Raw genomic sequence first — 14,548 nt, forward strand, 5'->3', positions numbered from 1 at the left:
GGACCACCCACGAGGACATCAGAGAAGGCTTCACTGAGGAGGTGATGAAAGCTGGAGAGGTGTCTCTAGGATCAAGAAAGCCTTCCAGAAAAGCAGAGGGCTGAGGGTACCTGGCCCTGCAGATGTTTCTGTTTTTTAGCCATAAGGGGTGTGTGGATGTGAGGTGGGACACAGGGCTGAGGAGGGAGTCAGTGTCCAGACCAGAGGCCTGTGCTGGGCTGAGCAGTTTGAAGCATTTCCCACGGGCTTTTTTTCTATGTTGTTATTTACCACGTTAATATAATTGGCTTTATTCAATTGTTAAGTCTTCTAGAATCTCAGGTATTTGAGACAGAGATTGTCTTTTGTGTCTTTGTGTTCTAAGCACAGTGGCAGGCAGAGAATAAGTAACAAATAAATGTTTTTTGAACGTATAGATGAGCGAATGGACTACAGAATGGATTGGTAGATGGATGAATGATGGATTAAAAACAGATATATAGATATTTGAATGGATGGATGGATGTGTAGCTGTATAGATGAATGACAACCTAAGGAATGGGTAGGTAGACAGTTGAATGGATGGATGGACGGACGGACGGACGGACGGGTGGGTGGGTCGTTGGATGGGTGGTTAGGTGGGTGGATGGGTAGATGGATGGGTGGGTGGATGGGTGGATGGATGGGTGAGTGGGTGGATGGATGGAAGGAAGGAAGGTCGATGGATGGATGGATGGATGTTAGTGGGTAAGTTTGTCTCCCCTTGTGTAGCATCACTCTTTACCAATCCACATTCCATTTCTTATCATTGTACACTAGAAATTTAATGATGTCATACTCCTGCCCTTAACCCTTCAGCTTCCCTACAAGCTCTTTATTGTGACATATAATGCCCTCTATGACCTGGTGTCTTCATTCCTCTTTAGGCTCACGTTTCAGAGCCACACTTCATATATACGTATCTATGTGCTGTAAGCTGAAATTATATTGAACTCCCGGAATACCACAAACATGGCCCCTAACTAGTATCTGTCCTACCTTTCTGCTTCTGCTTATGCTACTCCCTCTACCTGGAATGTCTTTCTCACCCCAGGCCTCTCTGCCCCATATAACTGGTAAAAACTCACGTATTTCAACATTCTACTTGAACATTACTTCCTCCAGGAAATTCTTCTTGCTTCCCTCCTTCTGTTCCTCAAGAACTGACACTTCCCTCCTTTTTATCCCTCCGTTCCATGCATGGAATTATGTTTTTGCATCTGAAACACTTTGGCTTGCTTATTTGTTTACCTATTTACCACTCACACTGGTTCCTGAGTTCACTGAAGATAGGATCTAATCTTTTTTTCAGCTAGGAATAAGATAGTGTAGCTGGCAGAGAGAAGGTACTCATAAATATGTGTTAAATTCTGATAGTAACAGCAGCATGCTCAGCGTGTTGCATTTGTTATTTCACTTAGCCCCTGAAGAAACAGAGGCTGAGAGGAGGGAAGTAATTGCCATATGGGTAGTAAGTGGCAGGCGGTAATTGGAACCCAGGCAATCGGGCTCCAGAGCCCCAGCTCTTAGGTGCTCCCATGAATAAGAAAGAGCTAGGGATCTTCAGGAGTCCTTGGGTGTTGCAAATGGTTGATTGCTCAACTACTAACCAAAAGATTGGTGGCTTGAACCACCCAGAGGTACCCTGGAAGAAAGGCCTGGCAATTTGCTTCCACAAAAGATTATAGCCAAGAAAACGCTATGGGGCTGCTGTGAGTCAGAACTGATTCCACAGAAATGTTTTTTGTTTTTGTCTTTGAGGGATCTGAAGGAGTCCCTAGGTGGTGCAAAACATTAACACACTTAGCTGCTAACTGAAAGGTTGGAAGTTCGAGTCCACCTAGAGGTGTCTCTGAATAAAGGGCTGGTGATGTACTTCTGAAAATTGGCCATCAGAAACCCTATGGAGTGCAGGGCTACTCTAACACAGGCGGGGTCGCCACGGGCTGGAATTGACTGGACAGTAACTGCTTGATTGTGTGGTTGGTTGATTAGGGACCTTCATCTCTGTGATCACCTCACTGATGACTGACTGTTTCAGTGTCAATTCTGAGGAAAATCCAGAATGATCCTAGTTCTTCCCTTAATCCAGACCCCAGAGGCTGGAACCTCTTTCTCCCTCTTCACTTTTTCTTGGTCTACACTGGGGAAAACAGCCTACAGTGGTGGAGGCTCAGCCCTGCTAGGTGCCACGTGAGCCCGGAGGCAGCTCCCCGCAGCAGCCACGCTCCCCCTCCTCTACCAGGGCTCCCCAGACCTGGCCTCCCACTGAGGCGTCTGGGTGCCAAGGCAGCTCCGGACAGCAGCCAGGTGGGCTGTGGCTTTTCCCAGAAGCCTGCCTGCTGTGCCAGTCTTCTCCTGGAACCCTCTCTGCCCACCGTGGGAGGCAACATCTGGTTCTGCTGCTCGGGTCTGCCTCCACGAGAGCAGCAGGATTTGACTTGGAGGGAATCATAAGAAAAAGGAAGAAGAAAAACAAAACAGAGATGTGGACAGTGAATTACGTAGAAAAACCATCACTGCAGTGCTATTTACAAGAGTGAAAAATACCCAACAGCACAAATGGTAGACGTTAGGGAATCAAGTAAATGACTTTTGGCAATTCCATATGATGGCATGCTAAATAGACTATAAAAATGAGGGCCTTTTAGGACATTGGAAACATTGGAGAATTCTTTGTGTGAGAATAAAACATTGTAAACACGCACGTGCTGTGTGATTCAATAAGAGCATTGTGCACATATATATACATGTACGCTCACACAGTGCACATAATACACATATGTACAAATACTCACATGTATACACATATTAACAAATACATATACACACGTACATAAACACACATGCACGTGTGCATATGTATGTGAAAGCTGGACATTGAATAAGGAAGACTGAAGAATTAATGGCTTTGAATTATTATGTTGGCAAAGAACATTGAATATACCCATGGACTGCCAAAAGGATGAACAAATCTGTCTTGGAAGAAGTACAACCAGAAGGCTCCGTAGGAGCAAGCTTGGAGAGACTTCGCCTTACATACTTTGGGCCTGTTATCAGGAGGGACCAGTCCTCGGAGAAGGACATCATGCTTGGTAAAGTAGAGGGTCAGCAAAGGAGAAGAAGACCCTCAACGAGATGGATTGACACAGTGGCTGCAACAATGGGTTCAAGCATAACAAAGATCATGAGGGTGGCGCAGGAGCCTGCAGTGTTTTGTTCTGTTTTATGTTGGGTCGCTATGAGTTGAAACTGACTAGACCACACCTAACAACAATAACAACATACACATGTACATACATACACGTACATATTTAGACGTATGTACACATGCACATATACACACACGCACGCATGTACACACATAGTACACACATATATACATGCACACATGCATATACACGTGTATACCATTGTGTACACATAGGTACATATGTGTATGTGCTCTCACACGTACATACACACATATACACACATATGTGCATACGCACGCATATATACATACATACACACACATATATATATATATACATACACACACATATATATACATACACACACATATATATACATATATACACATGACCAGGAGAAGACCTGGTGGCATAATTGCTAAGTGCTCCGCTATTAACCAAAAGGTTGGTGGTTTGAACCCACCAGCAGTTCCACGGGAAAAAAAGCCTGGCAATAAGCTTCTATAAAAATTACAGCCTAGGAAAACTACAGGCAGTTCTATTCTGTCCTTTAGGGTTGCGCTGAGTTGGAATCACTCAACAGTACACAACAACAAAATACACACACACACGCACACAGCACAACTTACATATACTCACATGCATACACATATATAAATACATATAGACGTGGTATAACAGAAATACCACAAGTGAGTGGCTTTAACAAACATTTCTTTTCTCACAGCCGAGGAGGCTAGAAGTCAGACTTCAGTGTGCCAACTCTAGGGGAAGGCTTTCTCACTCTGCCAGCTGTGGAGGAAGGTCCTTGTCTCTTCAGCTTCTGCTTCCTGGTTCCTTAGGGATCTCCACGTGTCTTGACATCTATCTTCCCCCATCTCTGCTGACTTGCTTGTTTGTTTAATGTCTTTTATGTCTCAAAAGAGATTGATTCAAGATACACCCTACACTAATCCTGCCTCATTCACGCAACAAAGACAACCATTTCCAGTAGGATTACGACCACAGGCCTAGAGGCTAGGATTTACAACATGTATTTTTGGGGGACACAATTCAATCCGTAACACAGATACACATTCATACACACACACACACACACACACACACACACGGACACCTATATATACATACACAAACATTTTTAAAAAGAATACACCAGAATGTTAAGAAATGTTTATCTCTGTGCCTGGGTTATTAGATAATTTTTATTTTCTTACTTACAGTTAATCTGCAGACGTACCTTAGTCTTCAAGGTGACATCTTTGCTTTTCAACACTTTAAAGAGGTCTTTTGCAGCAGATTTGCCTAGTGCAGTGTGTCATTTGATTTCTTGACTGCTACTTCTATGGCTGTTGATTGTGGATCCGAGTAAAATGAAATCCTTGGCAAGTTCAATCTTTTCTCCATTTATCACAATGTTGCTTATTGGTCCACTTGTGAGGGTTTTTGTTTTCTTTATGTTGAGATATAATCCAAGCCAGGGTGTTTTTAATCACCTCATATGCATGAGAAAGCTGGACAATGAATAAGGAAAGCCAAAGAAGAATTGACACCTTTAAATTATGGTGTTGGTGAAAGAATATTGAATATACCATGGACTGCCAAAAGAACGAACAAATCTGTCTTGGAAGAAGTACAGTCAGAAAGTTCCTCAGAAGCAAGGATGGTCAGACTTTGTCTCACATACTTTGGGCATGTTGTCAGGAGGGACCAGTCCCTGGAGAAGGACATCGTTCTTGGTAGAGTAGAGAGGTTCAGTGAAAGAGAGGAAGACCCTCAAGGAGATGGATTGACACAGTGGCTGCAACAATGGGCTCAAGCATAACAAGGATTGCGAAGATAGCATAGGACCGGACAGTGTTTTGTTCTGTTGTACATAGGGTTTTTTTTACATAGGGTCACTGCGAGTCGGAACTGACAGGACGGCACCTAACAACAACAACAAATAATTAATCTGTGCTTGCTGAAATGACATTATAATAAGTTTAAGTTGTTTTTCAATCAGAATAAGCAATAGATGTTTCTTGTTTAACCCACATCAGAGACACACTGCCTCATGCATTTAAAATATCTACCAGGTGCCTACTATGTGCTGTTGCTGTTAGGTGCCCTCAAGTCGATTTCAACCCATAGTGACCCCAGACGACAGAGTAGAACTGTCCCATAGGGTTTTCTAAGCTGTGGTCTTTAGAGGAGCAGATTGCCAGTTCTTCCTCCCATGGAGCCCCTAGGTGGGTGTGAACTCCCACCCTTTTGTTTAGCAGCCGAGTGCTAAGCACTAGTGAAGTCAGGAGTGACAGGGATGATTACGACCTAGTGTCCTAGTCCACCTTCCAGGGGCTCCCAGATTTATAAAGGAGGTGGTGCTATGACAGATCTGGTAACACAGAACCTAAACCAATCCGTTTTTCTTAAAGAAAGAGACTGGTTGCTGAGCTCTGGCTCTGGCTGACTCCGGTGCCATGAGCCGATGTCGCAACAGCTCAGGGCCATCTCCTCCCTTCAGAATCTGCTTCAAACAGGCCTTCCTGGGCAGAACTCCAGACCTCTCAGGTGAACGTGGATATTTTTGGAAACAAAACTGATCTACAACAGCAAAGACATTTCCTAACTCCACTTTTTTTTTTTTTTAATTATATATATAACAAAACATTTGCCATTTCAACACCTAACTCCATTTTCCAGGGGACTGGTCCTGGTTCAAGAAGCCCAGATCTGATCTCACGGCCTCTCAAACCCCTTCCTCGCCCTCCCCGGGCCTGATGCCTGGCCCTGTCTCGCCTCCCCTGCAGACAGCCCTCAGTTTCCGAGCACTCTAGTACCTCACCATCTCCCTCCTGCTGTGACGGTTCTCTTTCCTCAAAAGGCCTGGCCTTGCAGAGGAGAAGTAGACAGCACAGCTTCGGAGCCAGAGACCTGAATCAGTAATTCCAGCTTCACCCCTTACAAGCTGTATGACCTTGGGCAAACTACTACATTTTTAGAGCTGTTTCCTCATCTGAAAAATGGGGGTAACAGTGGCCCTCTCAAAGGAATGGGTTGTTCACCAATTAAGTATTTACTGAATTCCTACTGCCTGTGGGCCCTGTGCTTGTTACCAGCAATAAAGACTGCTGGTAAAACACACTTTGCAAAAGAAGAAAAAAGCCCTGATGTGTAGCCTTTGCCAATTCCTGTGGTGTAAATACTCCCATCAGGACTGATGTCAAGCTACCGGGAGTTTAACTGGTTGGCAAACTTCCTGAATGTTTAGCCGTCGGCTTTTGGGGTCTATGAGGTCTAGCTCATCGCCCATCTGAAGAAGACAAGCTTTGTCCTGGTCTTTATGGGGCTTATAGTTTAATGGGAGGAAACCAAGAGCTGTTTGCATAATTATTTAGTATGTATCTGTCCCACCTCCAGACCAAAAGCTCTGTGAGGGCAGGGACAATTTTTTCTTCAAATTTTTTGTTTTCTCTGCCTGTGTTATTCTGGTCCTGGGAGATACAAAAAACAAAAACAAATTGCCATCAAGTTGATTCTGACTCATAGCAACCCTATAGGATAGAGTAGAACTACCCCGTCGGTTTCCAAGGAGCAGCTGGTGGATTTGAACTGCCCACATTTTGGTTAGTAGCAGAATGCTTAACCACTCTGCCATCAGGGCTCCTCCTGGGAGATAGTAGGTATTTAATAAATATTTGTTGAATGATAGGAGCCCTGGTGGTGCAATGGTTAAGCTTTTGGCTGCTAACCAAAAGGTTGTTGTTCCAACCCACCCAGCGGCTCTGAAGCAAAAAGACCTGGTGTTCTGCTCCCGTAAAGATTACAGCCTAGGAAACTCTGGGGGAGTGCTACGCTGTCACATGGGGTCGTCGTGAGCTGGAATCAGCTCGACAGCACCCAACAACGACAACAAATAAATAAATAAAATGATCAAAAGTTGAGCTCAGGGTTGAGAGGGAGAGTAAACAAAGTCACTGCTTTGATAGCATAATGTTGGAGGGCCCCTCTGAGGAAGAGAGATTTAGGAATTAAATGAAAAAATATACTTAAAGAACAGGGCATGATGCCCAGTACATAGAAAGTGCTGGATAAAGGTTAGCCAATGTTTCCCTTCCTTTGTTCTTTGAGGCTAAATCTCACCGATGCCCCTGCTCAAATGGCACATGACTTCCTGTCGCAGGCTTTTCCTACTTCCTGTTCCCACTCTTGTCCTCTGTGGAGACCCTCTGGCAGCCCTGCTGCAGTGTCCTGGAGGTTCCTGTGTCTCCCTGGCCCGTGGCCCTAGCGTCTGAGCTGAGTTGCCCTCAAGTTCCTGCAGCCCTGCTCCAGCATGAGCCTGGCTGTCAGTGCCCGGTACAGATACCGCATCTTCTCTCTATTAGGGTGCACGGGAGCATGAGGAGGCTGGAGGAAGCCTTCAAGGCTAATTTGGCTTGAGTGAGGCCACAGGTCTGTCTGTTCTGGGTGTTGTCCCAGTTATAAAGACCTGGTTGGATGCCTGGCTATCACGTTGGGCAGACCCCTACCCCTTAGGGCCTCAGCTTTCTAATTTGCAGAACAACGGTTTGGACCTGCTAGTGCTTGAGCTCCCTTTCAGCTCTAACACAGTTATGGGTCTATCAGTGGACATTCTGTGAAATGCTCCTGAGGTCCTCAAACCCTCTGGACGTCAAGTACAAGCTGTGCCTTTTGAATGACCACAAAGGTGCCTCCAGCAAGAGGACGCAGCCCACACCTGTGTCCTGATGGAAGGCAGGGCTGATGGACCCTGAACTTGACCCCATTACTGCCCACCACTCTCATCCTTCCTGGCTTCCTGTCTCCCCCGATGTTCGGCCTTCCTCAGGGATCCTGCCAGCACTGAGTGAGACTGGGTCCTTTCGTAAACCCCCCACGGGGAAAGGTCCAATCTCTGCTGGAATAACTTCAGCCATGGGGAGCTCCTTACCATACAGGAAGCCAGTCTCCATTGTTGGGGGCTCCGAGGGCGTGGTGTGGAGACAGTGGAGGCGGATAGAAGAAAAGGGAGCCGGCGTTTACTAAGCCCCGCTATGCAGCATCCGCGACTACAAAGCTTCCTGTAAGGGATCTTATTTAATTATTGTAACAGTTTTGCAAGATGTCTTAGTCACCTAGTGCTGCCATAAAGGAAATACCAGAAGTGGGTGCTTTAAATAACGGAAATTTATTTTCTCACAGTTTAGCAGACTACAACTCCTAATTCAGGATGCTGGCTCTAGGGGAAGACATTCTCTGTCTGTTGGCTCTGGGAGAAGGTCCTTGTCTCAGCTTCTCTGTCCCAGCGTTCCTAGGTTCCTTTGTGATCCTCATGTGGTATCCATCTTCTACCTTTCCTTCCTGTATCTCATCTGCTCTTTTCATAACTCAGAAGTAATTAGGTTTAGGGCAGCCCTACCCTGATACGGCTTCACTGTCGTAACCAAGAAAACCCTATTCCCAAAGGGAATTACATCCATAGGTGCAGGGGTTAGGACTCCAGCACATAATTTGAGGGGACACAAATCCATAACATGAGGCATGACTAACTGTCCTCATTTTGAAGATGAGGAAACTGAGGGTCTGAGACTTTGGGTCACTCGCTTGAAGACACACAGGTGAGGTGACTGGACTTGGGCACTTTCCATAGGACCACATGCTGCTTGGTACACAGAGCACAAACTGTCACCACCGCACTGGCAACCTCTGTTGCCATGTTGTTGTTGTTAGGTCCTGTTGAGTCGGTTCCATAGAGTTGGCTCAACAGAACAAAATGTCGTCCCATCCTGCGCCATCCTCACAATTGTTGCATGTTTGAGCCCATTGTTGCAGCCACTGTTTCAACCCATCTCGTTGAGGGTCTTCCTCTTTTTCGCTGACCATCTGCTTTACCAAGTATGATGTCCTTCTCCAGGGACTAGTCTCTGCTGATAACATGTCCAAAGTATGTGAGACAAAGTCTTGCCATCCTTGTTTCTAAGGAGTATTCTGGCTGTACTTCTTCCAAGATAGATTTGTTCATTCTTCTGGCAGTCCAGGGTATATTCAATATTCTTTCCAGACACCGCATTTCAAATGCTTCAATTCTTCAGTCTTATTCATTGTCCAGCTTTCACATGCATGTGAGGCGACTGAAAGTACCGTGGCTCTTGTCTTAGTTATCTAGTGTTGCTATAACAGAAATACCACAAGTGGATGGCTTTAACAAAGAGAAATTTATTTCCTCACAGTAAAGTAGGCTAAGAGTCCAAATTCAGGGTGTCAGCTCCAGGGGAAGGCTTTCTCTCTCTGTTGGCTCTGGAGGAAGGTCCTTCTCATCAATCTTCACCTAGACTAAGAGCTTCTCCGAGCAGGAACCCCGAGTCCAAAGGAAGCACTCTGCTCTCGGCGCTGCTTTCTCGGTGGTATGAGATTCCCGTCTTGCTCCTTGCTTCTCTCTTTATATCCCAAAAGGAATCGGCTCAAGACACAATCTAATCCTGTAGATTGAGTCTTGCCTCATCAACACAACTCGCAACTGCCACCCACCCCCCCTCACTAACATCATAGAGACAGGATTTACAACATATAGGAAAATTACATCAGACGACAGGACGGTGGCTCAGCCAAACGGGTACACACATTTTTGGGGGACACAATTCAATCCATGACAGTTCTTTACCTTATTTGCCTTAAATATGCCCTCTTGCCCACATGACACTATTTTCTTAGAGACCTGGGATTCTGGAAACCCCTGAGAAAAATGTACATCAGCTTCACTGACATCCATGGACTGTGGAGAAGGGAAGCATCATATATTAGCTACCAGAAGCCCCTGGGTGGTACAAATGGTGAACGCACTTGGCTGCTAATGAAAGCTTGGCTGTTCGAGTGTACCCAGATGTGCCTTGGTAGAAAGGCCAACAAGCTACTTCCAAAAAATCAGTCATTGAAAACTTTATGGAGCACAGTTCTACTCTGACACACATAGGGTCGCCATGAGTTTGTGTAGACTCAACACCAACTGGCTTGGTTTTTTATTAGCTACCAAAAATTCTCTCATCTACTTTTCATTCATCATATAATATGCCCCTTAACACAAGCCTTAGATTTATGATTGATAAATCTGTCACATGAACAAAGCCATGTCCCTTGCAGAGGCAGACACTTGCTGGTCCCACAAACTGGTAGGTCAAACTGGGACTTGACCCAAAGATGGTTGGCCTTGGGGCTCAGGCCCCTGTCTCCAGAGGGGGTCCTGAGTTCTCAAGCATGTCAGTTTGTCCCCAGCCCAAAGTTCCCAGGGAGCTTGGAGCCAGTCAGCTGTGTTTATACAAGGCGGAACAGGAGTCTTGGGATGCTGGTTATTCATTATATGTTGTTAAATGCTGATATGGCAAACCCTCATAAATGGGCCAAGGGGTGCTAAGTCACCGAAAGGCCAAACCAGACAAACAGGAGCCTTACTGATTAACCCGGCCTGCTTTCCAGGCCTGCCAGCTGCTCAGGCCGCCTGGAGGAGGCCCTAGCCGAGCCTCTGCCAAGGTGGCCTAGGATCAAAGGCTGGGCTTGTTTATGGGCCTGGCTCCTTGGGAATCATGAGAACTAGCACAGGCAGGGAGCCCTGGACTAGGGCGCCCTCTCCTGGAGCCTCCTAAATGGCCCAGTGCTGAGGGTTTTTCAGGAAGGCCCTGTATTCTCTGACCCCAGGAGGCCCACTGGGTCAAAATGGGCTTCCTCTGCCCCAGCCCACCCAGGGCTCTACCACCCATCTGTCAGTTGGTGGTACTGTGGCGGCTCACGTGTTGCTGTGATGCTGGAAGCTATGCCACCCTATTTCAAGTGTGACCTCCCATCTTGTCTGCTTTCCTATTCTTATCAAGATGTGGGGTCTCTGTCCCTTCCCCTGGAATCCAGGCAGGCGTGTGATGGCTTCAGCCACGTAGGAGGTAAAGGAAGCACTGCTATGTGACTTCCCAAGCCAGGTCATAAAAAGGCAATGTGGTTTCTTGGTCATCCACTGGGATGCTGGTTTTTGGAAGCCTGAACTGACATGTAAGAAGCCTGGCCCTCCTGAGACCACCGTATTGTAAGGAAGCCCAGACCCCATGAGGAGGCCATGATAGATGGTCCTGGGAACAGCCCCAGTAGAGGCCCCATCTGAGGAAAAAAGCAGCATCCACCCTCAGACTTGAGAGAGGAGGTGCTTTTGTTGTCTCCAGCCCCCTGCTGTGAGCCACCCCAGTTTGCTGCTGAGGCCTAGGATATCCTGGAGCAGGGACAAGCTACTCCTGCTGTGCCCCATCCACTTCTCAACTCACAGAATTCATGAGCGTAATAAAATGGTTGTGGGCCATTGCTAGGTGTCGGGATGGTCTGCAACACGCGTGAGCAATTAAAACATCCCTTCCCTGCTTTCTCAGGGGCAAAAAAGATATGCTTCATTTTCGTAGGCATAGCTGTTGAGCTGTTTCTTTTGGTTGGTCCCTGCCCTCGGGGTCTCACGTTTTATCCCAAGTGGCTTGTCAAGGTACTTCTCTACGCAAAATTTCTATTTATGATGGGCGTCCTCATGTAGGCAATTAAGATAGCAAAGGCCTTTCTCCCTGCCGAATTTTTTAGTGTTTGGCACAGTAAAGTAAGGAAGCCCGGTGGTGTAGTGGCTAAGCGCTACAGCTGCTCACCAAAAGGTCAGCAGTTTGAATCCACCAGGAACTCCTTGGAAGCCTTTTGGGACAGCTCTACTCTGTCCTGTAGGGTCACTATGAATCAGAATAGACCTGATGGTAATTTTTTTTTTTTTTTGGCACAGTAAGATGCTTAGTTAATGTTAGTTTATATTCTCTTTTTCTTCTTCTTTGAATTCCTGGGAATCTGGAAGGTGAGTAGATGGCCGGGATAAGGGAGTAAATTTAGGATTCTAGAAACATACCATTGGCTTGTGTTGGACGAGCATCTGTATCAACGGGGTCTAGCAAGAAAAGAGCCCTACCAGAAAGTGTAGCAGAAGAAATGTAATACAGAGAATTGGGCACAGTGTATGGGAAGAGCTGAGAGGCTGCATGTGTGGGGTTGCCAGATGAAATTTAGGACGCTCAGTTACATCTGCATGTCAGATAAACAAAACCTTTTTTTTTATATGAGTAGGTCCCATGCAATAGGTGGGAATACTTATACTAAAAAAATATATTTTTTACCTGAATTTCACATTGAAGTGGGTATCCTGTACATTTATTTGCTAATTCTGGACACCCGTGCTCACAGAGGATTTTAAGGGAAGCTGGTGGCACAGTGGTTAAAGCACTCAACTGCTAACTGAAAGGTCAGCGGTTTGAAATCCCATAGAAGCTCCGTGGGAGAAAGATGTGGCAGTCTGCTTCTGTAGAGATTTACAGCCTTGGAAACCCTATGGGGTTGCTATCAGTTGGAAACAACTCAACGGCAGTGGGTTTGGGTTGTGTGGGAGACCTTGTTAAGGTGGGTGAGGTTTCCAAAATTCAGAGACGTTCAGAAGTTTGCCAAAGTACCATCAAGATGAAGCCCATGGTGGTTCAGTGCTAGAATTCTTGGCTTTTGTGTAGGAGACCCAGGTTTGATTCCCAGTCAATACACTTTAAGTGCAGCATCTACTTCTGTCGGTGGAGGCTTGCATGTTGCTGTGATGCTGAACAGCTTTCAACAGAGTTTCTAGACTAAGACTAAGAAGAAAAGCCTGGTGATCTACTTCCAAAAACCAGACAGTGAAAACCGTATGGATCACAATGGCCTAATCTTGTCGTGCATGGGATCCCCACGAGTTGAGGGCCAGCTTGACGGCAGCTAACAACAGCAACAGGGGTCAGCAACAGCAGGAAGCGTCCCTCCATTAGGGCTGGACAACAAAGGAGAATGGGGTGTTACCAGAGTCCAGGGGCTGAGGTTGCCCAGTGAGCTGGAACCATGTCAGCAGCCGCTTGGCAGAGGCTGGGACCAGGGAGGAGACACAGCCACTGCTGAGCTGCTGCTCGAAGCAGAGCGAGAGGGGCCGAAATGCCGCAGCTTCTTCCTTCCACCTGTCCTTCAGTCTCCTACCAGTGCCTCCCACTGGCTGAAGCTGGCCAGAGCAGGTGGACCAGGGGGCCTGGGAAATGGAGTTTGCTGGAGTCAGCCACTGGGATGCAGGTGGAACAGAGCATGAGCACAGAGTCCACAGGATGCATTTCACCGTATTTATTAAAAATAAAATACATGTGATACGTGTGGTCACCATGAGTTGGAGCTGACTTAACGGCAGCAAACAGCAGTACGACAAACCCTTTCTTGCACCTTCATAATGTTTATGGTGCCACATGAAACAGTTTATACACATCGTCTGCATTACCTCATTCAATCCTTAAGCAAACCATGAGGAAGGTGCCATTGTTTTTCATATTTTACAGATGAGGGAATTGAGCTCAGAGAAATTAAGAAATTTATCTCAAACCCCACACAGGAAGTATGTGACAGGGCGAAAACAAGGCTCGTACTCTTAACCCCTTCACTACACCAGCAGGAGGCACTTGAGTCCGTGCAGGCAAGTGGCCGGAAGGGGAACCACTCAGAAACAGCTATTCATAGAGCTGTGGGTCTGGAAGAGCCGCCATCTTCTTCCATCTTTATATGCTTTGGCTAACACTGTACCCGAAATGCCTTCTCATTCTCTTTCTTCCTACAAATATTAAATCCAATAGCCTCTTCTGTCCAACATCCCAGACGTATACATTGGCAGCAAAATGTTATGAATGTCGCAGGGGGTGCTCCCTCTCCTGGTTTCTAGTCTTCTGACCGCTTCATTCTGCTGCAACTCTTCCATCTTCCCATCTAACCACCCATGCGACATTTTAAAGAATGACTCCCTTTTCCATTCAAACAGCACTTGTCACACACCAGCTCATGGCCTGCACTGTGGTAGGCACCGGGGATGCAAAGATAACTCCCACCTTTGATTAAGAGATCCTCAGCAAACAACAGACAGAAAGCCAAAGGAACAACTGTAATGTAATGAACAGGAGGATTGTCATACTGGGGGCTCTGGAAGTCTGAGAAGGGAGAGTGTATTAGTCCCCTAGAGCTGCTGTAAAAAAATGCCACAAAGTGAGAAACTTCAAGGAACAGAAATGCCTTGCTTCACAGTCCTGGAGTCTAGAAGTCCAAATCAGGGTATCAGCTGAATATTCGATTCCTTCTGAGGCCCTGAGAGAAGAATTGATCCATGCCTCTCTCCTAGCTTCTGGAGGCCGCCAGCAATCCTGGGTGTTCATTGCTGTTTGTAGATGTATCTTCACAAGGTATCTTTCCCCATATTTCTCTGTCTCTGTGTCTGTTCTTCCTTTGTAAGATACCGCTCAGAAGGGATT

Source organism: Loxodonta africana, chromosome 14 (assembly GCF_030014295.1).
Source record: "Loxodonta africana isolate mLoxAfr1 chromosome 14, mLoxAfr1.hap2, whole genome shotgun sequence".
Taxonomy (NCBI): domain Eukaryota; kingdom Metazoa; phylum Chordata; class Mammalia; order Proboscidea; family Elephantidae; genus Loxodonta; species Loxodonta africana.